This window comes from Solenopsis invicta, chromosome 1 (genome assembly GCF_016802725.1).
Source record: "Solenopsis invicta isolate M01_SB chromosome 1, UNIL_Sinv_3.0, whole genome shotgun sequence".
NCBI lineage: Eukaryota > Metazoa > Arthropoda > Insecta > Hymenoptera > Formicidae > Solenopsis > Solenopsis invicta.
In genome coordinates, this window is record NC_052664.1 from 15,064,121 (window position 1) to 15,079,808 (window position 15,688).

Below are 15,688 nucleotides of genomic sequence, written 5' to 3' on the forward strand. Positions count from 1 at the left end.
TAACGCGTGTCGTCTCGCGCGTGTAGTCATTTATCGCCGAGATTTTATACCGGGTGTCCCGTTGCTACTGCATCAAAATGTTTAATGATACGAAGGATCCCGTGCACACAGTCTTATGGAAAATTATCTCCCAAGTAAATTTTCTTCATCTTTTGTAATTAAAAAACATATAATTTAGTCTGTAGAGAGAATTGAAAGAATTTTTAGAATTATAATGCGTAAATTATGTTTATGGCAAGGGACATATGGAAAAACTTAAGCAGTAAAACATGTATGCTTTAAGAAAGTCAATATATTTGCTACTGCTTACTTTACTATTTGATTTATTACTTACTTGAGTTTCGACTGTGATTATGGCTAATTCACTGTACTTATGTTTTTTATGTGTCACTGCATGAAATTCTCTGCGAAATTTAGTAAGTAAAATACTTCAGAACTCATCACATAAAGGTGTCTGCAATTCGAATCTCATCCAACCACTTTACAAAGTCGATTGCATCAAATTTAGTGATTACACATCGTGATGGTATCAAATCTAACGATTAGAAGATATGATTTCCTATATAACATCAGTAATAGTCGCGGTTCTGTTATCCTCATCTTTTACTCTTTAAAATATTTGGTGGAGATTTCATGTCTCGCTTACTCAAAATATCATAAGACATTAGTATATGTACTTAATGATTGTGTCCCCATTTTGCATGTGCAATAGTGATATTCTAGAATCCTAAGATACTATTTTACGACATTGGAAACCTGATATTTTAAGAATCTAATTGTACATGCAAAACGAGAACACGAACATTACATCTCAACAAACTACTAATTTTTCATGATAAACGAGACATGAAAATGTAAAATACCATCAAATCTTTTAGAGTGCAAAATGCACGTAATAGAACCATAACTATTATTAGGAGATATAATCTTCTAACCATTAGATTTGATGCAATCAGCATGTGCAAATATTAGATTTGGAGCAATCGATGAGTGGTTGGGTAAGACTCAAATTGCACTCACCTTTATACGATAAATTCTAGGATGTTTAACTTATTAAAAACATTTATGATTAAGCATGACGGCATCAATTAAACGTGGAAAGTATATCACGCACATGCAAGAAATCGAAAAGAGTTATTAAAAAAAAAACTTACAGATTTTTTATATAATACACTGAGAAAAGAATTTATTGAAAAAATAAAATCTTTAGTCCAGTACGTTCAACTAAACATTGAGTTGAATCAATTATTATTTAATTGTACAAAAAAAGGTATAGTTCATTCATGTCAATCATTAACATTTTTTAATCAAGAATTAACTAAATCAACTCAACTAATTAATCGGACTAAACATTTTAGTTTAGTTTTTCAACAAACTTTCTTTCAGTGTATATATTTACGTAATACTTATACCGATATCGTATTGCAAAAATTCAATATTTTACGCAAACAAATCGTCAAATTTTAAATAAAGAGATGCATCTTTTTTAATGACATATCAGCAGTTATATAAATTTTATATTTGTTTTATAATGTAAGACGTTACATGATGAATAATATTACCAATGATGAAAAAAATAAAAACATATGCATCTTGTGCTCCAAATTATTTCCCGAATTGCCCGATTTCCGTAATTTGTAGCTCTCTCTCTCTCCCCCCCCCCCTTCGTCATCAGTCTTAGCTGCGAGCGTACGTCATGTGCAACTCTTTTGATCTTTCGCATGGTACATCCCTGCCACCGGCGAGTCGCGCGATTGGCCGTCTCGCGGGCGTGGGAGCTCCGCGGGGGTTCACGGCTCGTCGCACGGTTAGTACAACTGTGCTGGGGGTGAATCGAGGCGCGTGGAACGGTTAATACCTGGGAATAGGGCGAGACGGGGGTAGGTAGGCAGGAATGATAGCCGGTCGGCGCAAGTGCGATGGGGAAGCGGCGGGGGTGAGGGGCGTATCGCGGCCTGGCGAAACCCAGTCGAGTCCCGTGAGTCCGGGCAAGCACTGCTATCGAGTAGGTGGCATCGTGGTGGTGGTGGTGGTGGTGGAGGTGGTGGTGTTAGGCGTCGTCCGGGACCGAGAGAAAGAGAGAGAGAAGAGAGAGAGAGAGAAAGAGATTCCTCCGAGAGAGAACCGCCATCGAGTACCGCTGCCGCCGCCGTCATCGTCATCTCGTAGCCGTAGTCGTCGTCTTCGTTGTTGCCGTCTTCGTCGTTGTCTTCGTGTTCATCGTTACCGTCGTGCCGCCGCGGTGCGTCGCCGTCGCGCACTCGGTAAAAGCCCAGCCCCGAAGAAAGGAGTAAACAGCCTCCCTCGTCTCTCTCGTGCCGCGTGTCGGGAGAACGAAATGGAGAATGAGAAAGGCAGAAAGAGAGAAAGTTAATGCGAACGAATGAGCGAGCAAAAGAAATGGAAAGAATGAGTTAGAAAGGGAGCGAAAGCTAATGAATGGGAGAGATAGAGAGAATGTAATGCGATTGCGAGAGAAAGGGAGAATGAAACGTTCTCAAAAGCGGTAAAGAAGTAACCCGTTCTAGTTGTTATCGGAGGGGTAAGGGACAGGACGCGCCTACCGGTCGTGCGGCGCGCGAAGGCTCGTCGAGCCGGCGGAGGAGAGGAGGAGCAGGAGGAGGTAGTGTAGGAGGAGAGGCAACAGCAGCGAGAGCTGTCACTTCGATCGCCATTTTAGCGCCGAGGAACGGCTGTGTAGGATACGCACGTCGAGGCCGGTGCGTGCCGACGACGCGCCGCAATGGATGCGCCTCGCCTGGTCCGTGTCGCCCTCGTCGTAGCCGGAGCACTCGCGAGTGCTTCGCGACTTTTCCCTTTCTCCTTCTCTGCTCTGTCCCCCCTCCTCTTCTGGGATAGAGAACGCGCGCTAAAGTTGAAACCCGAAGGAATCACGCGATAATCACGCGCGATCCTCGTCGGCGCGTGCATCTGTCGCGATAACGCTCGCGATTCTCCCGGATGCTGTTTGCACTTTTTATTTTGCGAGAGAAAAGGACTTTCGATTTTGTATTCATGTCCATCCATTTGACATAGATACCGGTCTTCTTGACAAGCGATCTTTTCAAACACGACCGAGAAGAGTAAATTAATTCTTAATTCATCGAGAATCGTTTTCAGTCTGGAGCGACGTTGCGTGTTGGGAAATGCGAGCTTTCTAGGCCGTTGCGTGCTGCACGCGGCGATAGTGGATGTATCTCAAAATATTTGTGCACTAGTAATTCGAATAATCGTTGGTCATTAGTAGTTTGATTTCTAAAGACGAGTCCAGTCTTTTGAACGCGGCGAACGATTCGCGCGCTTCTCGCGAGATGCTATCGAGTGATGCAAGTGCAATCGTACGTTCGACCAGTTGCTTACTTCATTTGGTTTCCAAATATTATGACGCGATTTTTCATGTTACATTGTTTGCCATGGACGAAGATTTTTACGCAAAGGAAAATTATGTTTAAATTGATGAAATCGTTTAACTTGAATTGTTCAAGTCGAAGTGGAAATACTTTTTGCGGAAAATAAAAATTTGATTTTAAGAAATGACGTTATTAGCTTTTTTTTAAAACAAATGAATTATTTGTTCAAATTATTTAAAGAAGTAATTATTTATAATTCAAAGAAGATACTAATAAAAATATATAAGAAATAATTTAGTTGTTTTGGTTTTAAAAATATATATTTTTTTCATTAAAAAAAGAATTTGCCTTGCATAACCAAACCATTTTTTTTTTAAATTTTAGTAAAAAGATAAAATCACACAACAAAAAAATTTCTTCGAACTAAAGAAACTTCTTTAATCATAGGTATAGCTATGCACAATTTTTTTGAGAGTCAAACAAATATTTTTTACTTGAAGAAATCTTTCTCTATCTTCATCTCTGTTGTTCGTGGATATACACAAATTTCAGAAACGCTATTGTAATTGTGAACGAGCGCCTATTCGATATCTGAAGTCTCGTCAGTTTCACGAAAATAGGCGCGACATTCAAACGAACACGGGCGGTATACGATTCGTCGTCGTCGGTTCGCGGTGTGAAGTTGAGCGCGGGAAAGAGGACGGAGTAGGAAAGAACGATGTCCGAGCACGCACGGTGGATGCGTGAGTCTGGTGAGTGACGGAAAACGCAGAAAGAGGAGAAGGTGAGCGAACAAGTGGCAGAACGGAGAGACAAAGTGAATCAACGGACGAGAAGAGAAGTGAATGGGCGAATGCGATGAACGAGTGAGTGAGCGAGCGAGCGAGTGAGTCGGCCGGGGTGAAGGAGGGAGGAGAAAGCTGTCTGAGAGAGAGAGAGAAGAGTGAGCGCGGGCGAGAAAGAGGGTGAGGGGGAGGGGGAGAGTGCGAAAGAAGCCCGGCGCCATACTGGCTCCCCGCGGTTTTGCGACACGCACGCACGCACGCACGCCGGCCGGCCGGCCGGCCGGCTGGCGAGTGAGCGATGTCGTTTCGCGATTCGCGCTGATCGTCCCGAAAGACGACGCGCTCTGATCGATCGCGTTTTCGCGATGCTTTTCTAGATGCCAAAGCGGCGACATCTGTTTCCGCGACGGAGCGTCGTTTCGCGCGTCGCCTTCGCCACGCACCTGGCCGTGGATTACCCGGAAATCAGCGATCGCCCGTCCGCCGAGAAAACTCGCCCCCTGCGGCGCATGTAAAGGAACGACGAGCGGAACGCGTGTACGCGGCCGAAGGGAATCGAACGGGCACGCGTGCGCGCGAACGCGCGCGATGATTCTGCACGGCATAGGACTGTGTTCCGTGAGCGCGAGTGAGACGGGCGAAGACAGGTTAGAGTGAAACAGGGACTCGGGAGGTGCACACGCATACACGCGCGCAAACGCGCGTGCGTGCCGGGCCGCCGTCACCGGTGAGAACAACGAGCGACAGGATTGTTTGAAGAAAAAGAGCAGCGAGGATCGCCGAGGAGTTGTGATGTTGGGCCCCGCGGCATCGCCGGGTTGTTTCTCGTGGTGATCAAGTGCTTCGCTACGTATACAGTGCGTTTGTACGAGAAAAAGAGAGAAAGAGAGAAGGAAAGAGAGGGGAAGAAAGAGACAGAGAGAAAGAAAGAAAGAGATCGAGCGCGTTGGAACCGACAGTCGCGAGTGTGCGGCGCGATCGGAGTCACGAGACGACCCGGAATAACGATATAATAGCAAGCCCGGCGGCCGTATGTGAGTGTGTATTCGCCGCTCGAAACACGAGGAAACGTGTCGAGAAGAGGGGTCCCGAGTGACGTCGGGGGGGGCGCGTGCAGAGCTGACTTTGCCCCCCCGCCCCTGCGGCTATTATCGGCACCCTTGAACGGCTCGTCGCGGTGTCGAGAGGATTCGGCGTCGATTTTGCAGCGGTGCGGTTTAGGTGAGTCTTGAAGACATTTGTCACGCTTCTCTCTTCGTTTACCGATTTAAGGAAATATCAATTTCGCACCCGCTCCGAGTTTACGGACGGTGTAGTCAGCTGGCAAACCAGAAATGACAGTTACGGACAGTAGCTTTCGTTGTATTCATTTTTGTTTGAAGGTTATATCGAAATAATTACGTTAATTAAGAGACAATTAAAACGACGCTACACTGGAAAAAGTGTTTGATGATAGCTACCGAATGTTGAGTGAAATAATGCCAATTAAATATTTGGTTAATTTAATCAAAAATAATTTTACTTTTCAGAATATTTAGCAACTTTAGCAAGTATTATCAAATTTAGTAATATTTACAAAATATTTAGAAAAGTAAAATTATTTTTGGTTATATTGATCAAATATTTAATTGGCTTTATCTTACTCAACATTTGGTAGCTATTACTAAACTCCTTTTTCAGTATACAGTATTTTTTAATGATGAAATTAAATCGTTATTAGGTTTTATAATAGTCGTAAAAGTGTTATTACTAACAAATCAATGCTCGTTATGAGTAATACGAATTGAAATTTAAATCGATGTTTCTGAAAATTCTTAATTATCTAAATAATTGACTTTCTGCGCTCGAAAAAAGGTACAATTGGAACAATTTACATTGTAATTTAATTTATTAAAATGCTGTTTTTAGGAAAATTAACAGTCACTATTCCACTTGTTAAAATTTCAAACCAGTTTATTTCTACAGTTTGTCCTATTTTTGCTATCCTATTTTCTCTTTTCTGGGATTACAAAAAGTATAGTATGATTAGCTTTTGCAACCGATTGAGAACTTGCAATCGCTGGCATTACATCTTGATTGCACGCTCGTTATTTTAAAAAAATTAATTGTTTCACTAACTTAAGTCATGGCGGAAATAATTTGTACTTGATCTTAATAGGAGGGCACACATGTTTGCATATAATCTACATGTTTATCAACTCTCTATGACCGTAAATAATGCACCATTTTGACTCGGTTTTTTATCTATTACTGAAGATAATCTAATACATGGCCAAAGCATTTGTATTGTAATAACCATTATATTGTATGTAATTTCTTTTTTTTATCAATTTGAATTGGATATAAATATCTCATTGATTTAAGCAATTACATTTAACTAGACTCTTTTTTTGTCATTTTAGTTTATTTTTATTTTAAAAAAATTAAATTTATTTCCGTGCATGTGTATTTAGCGCTGAAAATTTCATTATGAGTATAAAACAAGGAATAAAATAATATTTTTGTCTATGCAATTTCTACAAGATTATCTATTTCTATTTATAATATACAAATAAGAATCAACTTCTTCTAAACTTTTTTAATCTTTGTCTACTGTTAAGTATGTCGCTAGCATGATAAATACGAATTCATCGTTGTAATATATGCAAACTGTGTCAGATCCCTTTTCTCGTTTTCACGCAAATAAAGTGTTTTATAGTCTTCAGGGTTAACCCTTTCGTGCTCATAGAGTGAGATATATTCTTCTACTTATCTGTTGTCGTGAACTATGTTCAGCAAATGATACTCCTCGTAGTGCGTGTCATAAATTGCACATAATTTCCACAAATACGTTTTTATTTTAGCTTTTAAAAATACGGTAGTAATTACATACATTGTAAAATTAATGTCACAGAAATGTCATGAATCATTTTACCTACATTTCCGTATATAATGTCTGCCTCCCCGATCCCCTACTATGCTCTACGATATATTATTAATTCTGGAATGCTACTGTGGATGAATGTTCACTCAAATGCTAATTTAAATTTAATACAATTTATGCTATTAAAATTTTGATAACTCAAAATAATATTTAATAAAAGTTTCTGTTTTAAAATATTGTTAAAATAGTGTTAGTTTAGTTATTATAATTCTCATAATTTATAAAATTTATAGAGAAAATTTGTAATTTATAGAAAAAAGATAAAAAAGATTTTTAATTATGTGAGTGAATTATCATTCAGGATAACAATATAATCGAGATAATAACTATACTATAGAATAACTATGCTATTTATATTTTTCTAACGGGTTAAATTTAAAAATTTTTTAAAAATTGATGAGTTATAACATTAAAAAAAAAAATTTTTTATTCAGCGAGAAACTTTTGATCTTTAAATATTTATAAAAATTGTTTAAATGTAAAAAATGGCTCTATAGGTCATAGACCATTGCATAGACCATCCATTTTACACAAGTGAAAACTCGTTTTATCAAAGGAGATTGCAAATTGTTAAATTAGCGTTCTAAGACTTAAAGGAGTGAGTCCAAGAGCAGCCTCAGTAAAAGTCAATTTAAATAAGTCAAAACAGTTTGAAAAAATTGTTTTTTTACACATTAATATTCAAACGTGTTCTTTTTGTAAATATCAAATTTATTATCTTTCTCAAAAAGAATTTTCAAAAATAAGTACTTTTTTAGTCTCGAAAAGGCCTAATCTCTTACAATAACTAAACAAACACTATTTTAATGTAAAAAATTTTAATATTATTTTAAACTAAGCAAAATTTTAATAATTAAAATTGTATTAAATATGTGATTTAGTAGCATCTAGATGAATTTTCATCCAGGTAGCACTATAGGATTTTAATGTAAGAAAAATATGATTTTCACAGAGGCTAAAGTTAAAGTATATTTTATAATTCTCAATGATAGTTTCAATGATATGTTTATTTTTGTAATGTATAAATACAAGTTTTTTTCTGTAATTTATATTACAAAAAATTTGCAGATAAGCTGAACAAAAGATTAGAGTATTACATATGGAAATTATTATATTATATTATTAACTGATTAATGTTATTTAATTGAGTATTATCAGTTACCTACGCTGAGGAAAAAACTAATTTTAATAAATTTTAACAAATATTTATTTGAATAGTAGGCACTAATAAAATATTTACTAAATGTAAATATATAATTATTTACCCTTGAAAAAAAAGAACTGATAAAATGTTTCAATAAATTTATTACTATATCAGTAACCGATGATATTTCATCAGTAATCTGTAATTAATTTATTGAAACACTTTTTTCTTAAGGGCAATACAAAACCACTAATTTAAGTATTATTTTTTCTTATAGAGTAAATATTTTCTGCAGCGTAAGAAACTATTTCATTAGTACTATTTGAATAAATATTTATTCAAATTTAGGAATTTTTTCTCTCAGCGTATTTTTCACAAACGCTTTATTTTTTTAGTTATTTATATATAATATTTATTCAAATTCTTGAATTAATATTATATAACAAGATGAATGTTAAAGAAGAAAATATTCGTGAGAGTTGATATAATTTCTTTGTTATCTCCTCTATTTATCGAAGATATATGATAATGAAACTAGTCCGTTTACGTTGCTGAAAAAACAAAACATTTTGACTTATATAATATATTCCATATTCATTTGATTTTATTGAAACTGAGGTACTCCTTGCGTGTCACCTCAATATGTAATTTGCTGTTATGATTTAACATTCTACTACATGTTTGTACCATAAATGTCGGTATTGCCTGCAAGGCAGACCGCGTAAGTATATGATTTACGAAAAGTATAACGTTACCTGATGCACAACGTCTACTTTTGCGCGCTATTTTCCCGCGTAATTCAGTGCTTCGATAATGATATTATGCTTAATGAGACGATCTGCAGTGAGTGATTTACTGTAATTCACTCGTATCCAGTTCGTTACATATCGTATATCACGCGTGTTTATCGATTTATATTACCTAATAGGAATGTAAACGTAATGTCATTCGCATTCTAAAGTGCAACTCGCGTTTTACTCATTTCGCCACTCATGTCGAAGATTGCAGATTTTATATTGTTAATCATGAAACATGATATTTAGTAGAACGATGAATGTATTAGCAATATTATTTTAATAATAATGTGATGTTAAATCAATACTATTAAGAATATCATATTTAATACATAAATGTTAAAGTGGAATCAATTACAAACATAAAAGATTACAAATAATACAACAACAATTTTATAAATTTGATAACATGATATAAAAAAATTTTCTTTAATCTTTGATCAAATTTCTTTCTTTACTTTTGTCATCAGTAATTGCGAAACATATGTGCAATAAACACATAACGATATGGCACAGTAATATCTCTTACATATTTTTATTAAAGATGAATGTTATTTTCTAAAATGAAATTATTATATACATTATTTTCTATAATTTATATAAATTACATCATTAGTGAAAAACAAAGGATCTTAATGATCGCTACTTTGTAGAGCTTGCTGTACAGTGATAATGATTGTTGGTACTAAATGGTACTTGACACCGATGATAATTAATCCATTTTTTTTTTCGAAACTGGAGCAGGCCTTTCTCCGGACTTCGTCAAGGCTCACGCTTGATGGAGGGACTAGAGTGCCGGTAACGTAAACGACTTTAACGTGTTCAACTTCGGAGCGCGCGTTCTAATGAACTTCATCTAGATAGCGCGAGCGCGCGCGCTCGATTCTTTTTTCGCCTCGTCACGCGATCGATCGTTCGCTTCTTTGCGTTCGACATTCAATAACCGGGAGCCGCTCTCGGGAGATCATTCGGCGCTTTCGACGCGGGAGGTCCGCGACTTCGTTCGACTCGTCCAAGTCCGCGATGATGAAATATCGCATTATCGGCGTGTTTTCATCGTCGTGCTCTTCAATAAACTTCCTCTTACCGCTGCAGGAATCCACGGGATGAGAGCGACTAGATGCAAAATCAATAGTCTCGAAAAACTCATTGTTTTTTTCACACACAATGTATGCACAGTATATGAAAAAATGTCGACTTTTAGTATTTTTTAACGAATTTTAAGGGTGTATTGGACATACAGTCCCTGCAAAGTAAATAAAATTTCTAAATGTGTTTAATGTTAACCTAGATATTAACACTTCAAATAAATTATATACTCATGAAAGTTGTGTGAATAAGATTATATATTTTTTTAATAATATATTTTATAACTTATTTACTCTATTTGTTATTAAAAATTAAATTACTTTTTATCACATTAAGAAAAACTTAGTTTTTTTGTGTAAGTACTTTAAGTATTCAAGATGATTTATACAAAGTTTTATTACGTTTGTCTATTTAATTATTTTGTAAATAAATAAATTTTGTTTATTTTACAGAACTGATTCCTCATCGCAATGAAACTTTGCATCAATTAACTTGAGTATTTAAAGTACTTAAAGAAAAAATTCAGATTTGTAAAATTATGTCTTATTTCATTATTTCATTATTAATTATATTTTTATTCGAGCATGTCTAATTGTTATTGAAATAATATTTTATCCAGGTAGAAAATTGCTGCCAAATTTTTTTACATACTTTCAAATACAATATAAAACAATTTGTCATTTTTTCACAATTTTCTTAATGTTTCAAGAAATATCCTGTACATTCTTAAGGTCTATAATTTCTAGACGCAGTTTTCATGATTTAATTTTGAAAGAAGAAAGAAAAATCAATTTTTAAACTATTCGAAGAATGGTGTGTGAAATGGAGTGAAAAATAGTTTGACAGATTAATGGCAGCCCTTGTGTAGGTATTTTTTTTTGAGAAAGAGAACAACAGAGAGATAATCATGACATATTCATAAGATTGTGATTACATATTTACTAATTTCTGTATTCTTGCTACGTACTAATTCATAACAGCACGATGAATTCGTGTGAATGTAGAGAGATCCCTCAATTATCCAGTCTTCTGGTTTTCTTAAGAAACGTGTAAAAACGGAGCTGCCTCCTTTTTTCTCTCGTTCCCGTGTTTTCGTTTCGGCGCTCTCTTGGAGTTAATCGACGCCGCAAAAGAGTTCGCTGCCGACTACTGGCGACTTTAAAATACGGCCGGCTTTCGTGGCTCTGACCATTAACAGGCGGCACGGTTAACCTCAGAAAGTCTACGGGTCGGCCTTCCGCCGGCCTTCCGCGGGCAATTTCATTCCGGTATATGATGAGGAAGGATGGCAACGGGGAACGAGGTCGACCGTTCGTTCTTTTTCTCCGTACCTTTTCCGGTCCCCGACTCGAAAAGCGATCTTTCAGCGACGTTGCCAGAGACGCGGGTAACGTCTCTTCGATCATATTCTCTGTTCTAATATGAATGCTTTAGAATAATAACGCAATTTTTAATTGATACCTCTTGTCGTAAGGTAAGCGTACCCTGTATGGCTTAGTACTCAATATAGCCTACTTGTTGTTTCTAAACAGTTGAATGGAACAATGAATTGAACAAATAACGCTATAGTATGTCATACAGGTTGTCAATATAACTTACTTACAACAGTACTGTTCAGTTTGTATTCAATGTATTCTGTTGTTGATAGTGAGGTCAAAAATAGAATTTTCCTTGATTATGTTTCTCATGATATTTCATAGCGAAGTTTAATGCTTTCTATAACTTTCAAATGTGATGATTTTTTTTTATTTCCGCAGTTTATATTATTGTAGCTTTATATTTATATTTTACAATGCTGTATTTGATTTATATTTTTGTTATAACATCCTGTTTATAGTTAAAGAAAGAATACTCTTTACATGGTACAATAAATATGGCCTAGAATCCTAGATCAATAATCAGTGTGAGTACACACACACACACACACACATCAATTGTAATGTTTTTATAGTATTTTTATTACTTTGAATCATAAATTTTAACTCATTTATTAAGCTTTGATTCATAAGCCATTTTTAAGGGGAAAAAGTTAAGATAAGTCAATTATTTATTTAATGGACTGTTGACGAAAATAGTTCTTTGTGCATTCTTATATGTTAATAAATTTATAAACTTATAAAAATGTAACATTAGATTACTTTATTATTTATTTTTCTATTACTTTTTGTGAAGAAGAAGAAAACATATAATTAGAAAAAAATCCCAAACTTTGGCCATATATGTGGTACAGTTACCTTGTGTTTTTATTTTTTTAAATTAATTTAGAAATTTTTATAAATTTATCAAAAAATTATTATTAAATACTAAAATCTGCTTTTGACCGATATAATTAAGCCATTCATTTAATTAAAATTTATTTAATACACTTTTCGATCATATTAAGGTTTTGTTTATATTATATATGTATACGCATGGGAAAAAACGCTCTTTGGAGATTATCGGTTGTTGCGATAAATATTGCCAAGTGCTTTGATGGTCGAACTGGCAACGGAATGTAAGAGGTTCAGGTTTAAACCCTGGACGAGGTAATATTTTTCGCAACGAATTCTTTACAGGATAAGGGGAATTCTTTTCGGGAATCGTAGAGATGCTTGTAGGCATCAAAATTATTAAATTGACTAGCAATTTAATTTCGTCATATTACATTTCTGGTTTTACTTAACAGCTGTATTTTGAAATCTGGCAAATATACGGCGCGTTTGGGAAACTTATATAAATGTTTGTAAAATTTAGGAAATTATTATTAAGCACTAAGATCTGCTTTCAACCGGTATAGTCATTCGCTTAATTTGAACCTGTTTTTATTTTTGCTTTGTGATTTTTATTTGTTTTGCATATTATTCTTTTCTTTTACGTAAGTAATAGGAAAAAACTTTATAATTTATTTATTTATTACGATCCTTATTCCGTTTCCTTATTGCAAAGGAACTATAGTTCTGAAATTAAATGATCATTCATCATTTTTTGTTTAAAAATATGCTGCATGATAATCTATACAAGTATTTGGCTTTAGCAAACAGACTCGAACTTGTCTCACTGTGGACACTCACCGATATCTATATCCATATTCTTTTGTAAATAGTGTAGCAGGTAGTTGAAGGAAAGCGCAAGAAATAATCTGATTTAATAAGAATAATAAATATAAATTGCATATATGTGTACATGTATGCGTGTTAAGATACTTTATTTATTAAGTTGCAAAATCTGGACGAAAAGAGAAGTTTGTTATATTTTTTCGTGACGCTGAATCTGGCAAATATCTCTGTTTCGATCACATGTCTAAGCGGACCCTCTTTGAAATACGATCAACTATAATCCGATCGAGTAAAGAAAAACGTGGGCAAGATCATTCGGAGTTGGAATAGGGGTACCTGAAATAACAGCCGCGAAAGGGTCGCTGGATTACATTGTATATTTGTTTAGAGGGGGCGAATTGTTTTTAGAACGCATTGGCACCCGGGTTTGTTTGTCTCTTTCACAGGTAAAAGTGCACGTGTATACGTTTAAAGATTGAGAACTAAAGATGGAAGAAGAACAAAATTAGTACACTTTAACATGAGGAATAGAAAATATCGTTTCAATGACTTAAATGTTCCATATTGTGGATGAAGAATTACACTAATCATCATTCAAATTTCTGTGTTTTTCTTCTTATCTATAGGTATTTTATTTTTATAGAGATTGTAATTTTTCATATCCATCCCTGGCGAAAAGTACAGTATGTTTATTGAAAATTTATAAAATGTGTACTTAAGTGTTGAGTAAATGTTTATTTAGAGTTCTAAAACATTTATTGAAGTGTTATGAGATTGAAATTTAAACATGGAATTGTTCATGAGATGTTCACGATTGTTTGATAAACATTCGAAAAAAGTATGTTTTCGGAATGTTACAAATATTCGGGGAATATTTTGTCATCCTTTGAATACTTGCAACGTTCTGAAAACATACAACACTTTTCAAATGTTTATCGAACAGTCATGAACATCTCATAAACAATTCCATGTTTAAATTTCTACCTCATAAACACTTCAATAAACGTTCTAAAGCTGCAATTAAACATTTACTCAACACTTATACGAACATCTTATAAATTTTCAATAAACATTCTATTTTCGCCAGAGATGATTTGTTTGCTAACAATCTAAATTTATAATAATTGCAGTTTAAGGATTTATTTATTTTCAAAATGAGAACCTGATGTAGAAAACAATATTAAGTAGCAGTACAACAATATCCATCTCCGTAAATTATATTTGAAACGTTTGAAATAACGCTTAGACAAATCGCGCTGAAAGTTGCGTAAAATTTTTTTTTATGTCAAGAAGAGGCTCGTGTATCAAATCTGAGCGATGGCGGAGAATAATCGTTCCTTGAAATTCTTGCGCACTACGATACTCCTACGCCAGTACGGCGTTTGCTAATGTTTGCCACTGCTGGGTTTCAAACGTTACATCGTGCACGCTACGCTTATTAATCGATACGGCGCCGGCATAAATCATTGGCAAACGTAAATCAAGGGGGGCAACGAGGAAATCACTCGCTCTGCGAAGAAGTCGCGAGATCGGAGTCGAGAGCTTTGCCTCCTCGCTCGCGAGTTCTCCTCTCATTATCAGCGAGACGCGGATACATATTTTACGAAAGTCCAGAGGTGAGTTCTCGCGGTCGTGACGAAGAGGTAGAGATCACTACCAGACAAGGCGGAATTAAATGTAAGAAATAGCAAGGGGAGAAATAGGGGGAGAGAGAGAGAGAGAGAGAGAGAGAGAGAGAGAGAGAGAGAGAAAGACAGAGAGAAAGAGAGAAGAAAAACGATCTCGGACGGTGTGGCGCAGCGCGGCGTTGGCGTCCTGTGGAAAAAGACGGAGATGAGGCGAACAGGCAGGCGGATGGATTCGAAAGGACTGGCCACGAGAGAGAAAGGGGACCGAGAAGAGGATCGCGGAGGTAAGGCCCCGCGTCTTTGCCTCCCTCCTCCCATCACGCCGCCCGGCCGAGATAACTGAGGACACCGAGGCCCCGTGGGACTGGCGAGCCACGGGTTTGTTCCTTCTCTCCTCTCTCACGGATACGAAAGCAAGAATCTAGGACTCGACGTGTATACACGTCTACACGTGTATACAGGGTGTCTCGACTCGTTCGCCCTCTTAAGAGTGTAAGCAAGGTTTCTTGAATTTAAAGTAGGCAGTGACCACAGGTTTTTTTCCCAATGCTCGTTTTATGAAGTTTGGAAATGTAATTATGTACAAAAGCATGCCTTACATAGCTGAAATAATTCTGGAATTAGAATAACGTGAAATAAATTGTTATATTTAAATCATACACACACATGCTGATACACACTCTGTAATTTGTTACTAATTGAATGTTAAATAATAATTTTCAATATAGAATGTAAAATACTATAATTTAAAATAATAATAGTGTAATATGTCTCATACGATTTTTAAATGATTTTTATGGTACACTTGTTAGTACTTACAATTAGTTGTTTCAAACAATTTTTTTAAACAAAAAGATATCAAGGATTCCTAAATATAAAATAATTTGAGAGAGAGAACAATGGGTTTTGAGGAGTCTTGTGCGGTTATTATTGAGTTAAT

At 35.8% G+C, this 15,688-nt stretch overlaps 1 protein-coding gene across 2 annotated transcripts in view; it reads left to right on the forward strand.

Annotated features, from left to right (window-relative positions):
• The first annotated feature begins 1,986 nt into the window (after window positions 1-1,986).
• Window positions 1,987-15,688, forward strand: part of LOC105194310 (plexin-A4) — a 299,262-nt gene continuing 285,560 nt past the window's right edge. Inside the window, exons 1-2 of one of the 2 annotated variants that reach the window (XM_039447734.1) lie at window positions 1,987-2,005; window positions 4,513-5,356. The gene's annotated coding sequence lies outside the window, so the exon portion shown is untranslated. Of the gene's footprint in view, window positions 2,006-2,045; window positions 2,265-4,512; window positions 5,357-15,688 lie in introns of those variants that run through there. The other variant, XM_039447729.1, reaches the window with a different exon arrangement.